This window comes from Girardinichthys multiradiatus, chromosome 4, assembly GCF_021462225.1.
Source record: "Girardinichthys multiradiatus isolate DD_20200921_A chromosome 4, DD_fGirMul_XY1, whole genome shotgun sequence".
In the NCBI taxonomy this organism is placed as follows: Eukaryota; Metazoa; Chordata; class Actinopteri; order Cyprinodontiformes; family Goodeidae; genus Girardinichthys; species Girardinichthys multiradiatus.
Window position 1 is genome coordinate 18,933,515 of NC_061797.1, and position 5,165 is coordinate 18,938,679.

The window sequence follows — 5,165 nt, forward strand, 5'->3', positions numbered from 1 at the left end:
GTTATTGTAACTTCTTTTAGGGGCGTCCAAGCCTTAATTGTAGGGGGGGGGGGGGGGGGGGGGGGGGTTAAATTATGCCCCACGCCTTTTGTAATTCGCGTCATGCTTATTCTGCCTTGTTCTTCACAGCTGTTTTAAACTTTTCAGGTATTTCTCTGACTGCAAATGTGAACAATTTTAGGTGAGTGGCCATTTTCTGATGAATGAAGGTCAACATACATTGATTGAATATTATGTTCTCTTGTCTTTCCTATTTAAACGCTGGCTAAAAGAACCTGGCCTATGGGTCATGTCATAGTTACACACCAGGGAAACAGGAAGCTCGTACTCGTACTCGTCGTCTTCCGCTTATCGGGGACCGGGTCCCGGGGGCAGCAGACTCAGCAGAGACACCCAGACGTCCCTCTCCCCAGACACCTCCTCCAGCTCCTCCGGGGGGAGCCCAAGGTGCTCCCAGGCCAGCCAAGAGACATAGTCCCTCCAGCGTGTCCTGGGCCGTTCCCTGGGCCTCCTTCCGGTGGGACATGCCTGGAGCACTTCTCCAAGAGGCATCCGGTATAGATGCCCGAGCCACCTCAACTGGCTCCTATCGATGTGGAGGAGCAGCGGCTCTACTCCGAGCCCCTCCCGGATGGCCGAGCTCCTCACCCTATCTCTAAGGGAGTGCCCGGCCACCCTACGGAGGAAGCTCATTTCAGCTGCTTGTATCCAGGATCTCATTCTTTCGGTCATGACCCAAAGTTCATGGCCATAGGTGAGGGTAGGACCGTAAACCGACCGGTAAATCGAGAGCTTCGCTTTTCGGCTCAGCTCTCTCTTCACCACAACGGACCTGCACAGTGCCCCTATTACTGGGGCAGCCACACCGATCCGTCTGTCGATCTCCCGCTCCATTCTTCCCTCACTCATGAACAAGACCCTGAGATACTTAAACTCCTCCACTTGAGGCAGGAACTCCCCTCCAACCTGAAGAGGACAAGCCACCCTTTTCCGGTCGAGAACCATGGCCTCGGACTTGGAGGAGCTGATCTTCATCCCAGCCGCTTCACACTCGGCTGCGAACCACCCCAGTGCATGCTGTAGGTCTTGGCTAGAGGGGGCCAGCAGGACCACGTCATCTGCAAAAAGAAGAGACGAAATCCACTGGTCCCCAAACCAGACCCCCTCCGGCCCTTGGCTGCGTCTAGAAATCCTGTCCATAAAAGTTGTGAACAGGACCGGTGACAAAGGGCAGCCCTGCCGGAGTCCAACATGCACCGAGAACAGGTCCGACTTAGTGCCGGCAATGCGAACCAAACTCCTGCTCCGCTTGTACAGAGATCGGATGGCCCCTAGTAAAGGGCCCCCTATTCCATACTCCTGGACCACCCCCCACCGGGCATCACGAGGGACACAGTCGAATGCTTTCTCCAGGTCCACAAAACAGGAAGCTGTAAGTTAATAATTTAAAGTTTTTTGATTAATTGAAAAAAATAATTAATTTAAAAAGGTTATAGTCACATTTATTTCTTGGCTGTCATGATTTTGGAAAACAAATTAAAAGTTAGATTGTTCAAACTTTTCCAGTGTGAGATAATGCTATTGCAATGCAAGAAATAAATTTATTTTAAATCTTTCTCTGCATCTAAATAAGGATTGTCAATAATTGTGGAGAGAGCTGTATGCCGTTTAGCTCCATGGTGCCTTTAAAGTTTTACATGTTAGCCATAAAATGTGTTCTAATGAATCCACAAATCTTCGTGTGCACTGCAACAAAGCAGGGGAATGCTGATGTCTTTAATCATCAGTCCACTTGTTTTCAAAGTCACTTTAATCCACTGTAACAAAGCTTATGTCCGAACAAGAGCAAGGCATTCTGGATCCTGTTTGCATATTTCTTTCTTTGCATGGTGGAGTTTTATTTGGGATGCAGCAACAAACTCTGTGAACAATGTTTAGAGGAGCTTTTAAGCTGCTTGGAGTGATTTCAGCTACAGAAACTCATCTGTTTTTTATGCAGCACTGCCAGAGAGTAAGGAAAATGTAGTTCTTCACTTTTTTGCCTTGTGCTTTTTATGATGAGATTTCTTTACAGAATCCTTTTAGTACGATATTGGATATACATTTCTTGTTCTCTACCTTTTACTTAAGATATCAAATCTTGGATTTTTTTTCAGGTAGATTTTGTTTAATTTGGGGACAGTGATATACATATATTGTGGACTTTGAACAAGCCAAAAGTAATGCTGCTCTTATTATAACTGTGCAGAAAATAAAGTTTTGTTACCCCTTTATGGCTTTTTGGCAAGTAAGCACATGAAATTGAAAACTATTGTTCTGCAACTTCTGTAACTGATTATGGATCAGTACCTTTGCCAGGACGCAGGGCGGACCTGCTGGCTCATCAAACACTGCTGAGAATAAATAAAAAGAAAGATCCACACCCATCCTACTGCACAAATCTACAAATTGGCATGCATTCATATACACACTTCAACCTTCTCTGAGGAGTGGGCTGAATAAAATTACCTTTTTTAACCTTTTTAATTATTCTTCTGTGTCTAATCAACTCCGCAATCACTTTAGACAAGTTGATGTGATCCATTTTTAAGATATAAACACATTAAAGAAGTGTTTGAAATAGGAAGTATTGGAGCTAAATGATATATAAGGGAAGAAATTATTTTTCCAAAAGCCAGAGTGCTAGTAGGAGAGACTTGTCTGTTGGCTGTGAAATGTTCTGAAAGGATCCGTTTGTTTGGCCTTGCCCACTGTTGTCAAGGTAACCAACATTCCCTAGAGTGCTGTTCATGTTAATTGTTTTCTTCCTCCCACCACCCTCCTCTTGCTGCTGGTCACAGACACAATCAAGTGAGTGTGGACAAATTCACATGTCTGAATTGTCTCACTTAGTGCTCCTCTGTCTGTTCTCTTTCAGTCTTTATGTTATCTTGTTTCTGTGCCTCTCGTGGTTGATTAATCTCTCCCATCCTGGAACTCTTCTCTCACCCATCCCTTGAGGTCGCAGAACAGCTGTTTGGCAAAATGAAATAACCGAGGAGGTCTTTAGAGAAATTATTCGCTGTGAAATCTTAGGATGAACTTTAGCCAAGTTCAGCGCTCACTGCAAGGCAAAAGAAAGAGTAAAATGCTGGCAGGCTCTTCAAGGTCTAACTTTTATTTCCTCTTATAAAGGCTGTAAACACTCTCCTATTCAGTTGTAAAGATATCACAAGCATGAAGAAATTAGCCCTTTCATGCATTTTAAGTTTTTGTATGCCACCATCCTGTTGTACTGTACATTGTGTCATTTTGCCAATCCTTGTGTTGCCATGAAAGCACTGTTGATTTCCCACTATGATAGTGATGACTGCACAGCAACAGCTATAGAGAAATGTTGCAGTTAAATTGGTTGCAGCCCTATTTGCACTTCAAGCCGAACACTCCACACAATGAATGCAGACAATGCAACGTTTCCATAGAACAGAATGGTAACAATTAACTCTCCACTGAGAGATGAGATAATATGGCCCTGTTGGATCATGGTTTGGGTTAATCATTGAAAGTCAAACATTTGTTAGTTTGCTTTATGCATATTTCCTATGTGATGTCTAATTTCATAACACCCCACAGGTTTCAACTTTCTTGATTAAAATGGGATAATGTGTATTAATGAACATACAGTTGAAATAAGCCCACCGTCCATTAAAAACAAATTGAATCACAGTGAATCAGTTAAAAAATGTTTACACCTTTAATGTGATGCCTATCCTGTAGAACATTGAACATGTATCGTTGTTCACACTTTTGAACCAAAACTTGCTGACCTACCATTTAATTCAGTTCCAGCATTTAGTCCCCTTTGGTAGGAGCCTGGCCCACAGGTTGACTTGGTCATATTTGTCCACTCTGCTAAGCAAAGGTTCTGCAAAGAACCAGTACTAAACAAGGAATCCTACAGCTTCCCCAGTGCTGTCAGCCTCTCTGAACATTTTCTGTTCAATGTTTTTCCAGTTTGTGAACATATTCAGTTTTAATAATGTCCCAGTGGTTCCATATTTTCTAAAATTACTGATGTGGGCTCCTTGTGAAGCTTGGAGCAAAGCCTGGAGTCAGCACATCAAGAGCTACTACACACAGATGAATCCTCCATATGGACTACATATGTATTAAGCCACTTCTGAATCAGAGGCTACATCAAAACAGTCTTATGTGGGCTAAGGAGAAAGAGAACTGGACTGTTGGTCCAAAAGTCCTCATTCAAATGAAAGTAAAGTTTGTATTCCATTTAGATATCAAGGTCCCAAAGTCTGGAGGAAGGGTGGAGAGAACCCTCTTTGCATGAAGTCCAGTGTGAAGTTTCCACAGTCAGTGATTGTTTGGGGTTCCATGTCATCTGCTGGTGTTGGTCTACTGTGTTTTCTGAAGTCCACAGTCAATGCAGAATCCACCAGGAAATTTTTGTGCACTTCATGCTTCCCTCTGCTGACGAGCTGTGTGGAGATGCTGATTTTATTTTCCAGCAGGACTTGGAACCTGCCCAGACTGCCAAAGGTACCAAAGCTGCTTCAATGACCATGGTGTGACCGTGCTTGACTGGCCAGCAAACTCTCCTAACCTGAACTCCATAGAAAATCTATGGGCTGTTGTCAAGAGGAAGATGAGAGACACCAGACCCAACAACGCAGAAGACCTGAAGGCAACCATCAAAGTAACCTGGGCTTCCATTACTCCTCAGCAGAACTAAGGGCTGATCGCCTCAATCCTATGCCACATTGATAGGGTAATTAATGCAAAAGGAGCCCAAACCAAGTATTGAGTTCATAGACATTTCTGTTTAAAATATAATTTTTTATTTTCTGTAATATTCAAATTTTTTGAGACACTAAATTTTGAGGTTTCATTATCTGTAAATCTTAATCATCAAAATTACAAGAAATAAATGCTTAAAATATTTCACTCCATGTGTAATAAATCTATATAATATGAACTTCACTATTTGAAATGTCTGACAAAAACATATTAAACTTTTTTATTTAAAAGGTGGGAAACATTTTTTAAATGATTTATCTTGGTATTTTAATAGTGGTATGTTTTTTTAGTCCACTGTAGGTACACTATGTAAATGACATGTTAGGTTGTAATTTCTTGACCCACATGCAGAAGAACCACAAGCGGAGACCAAA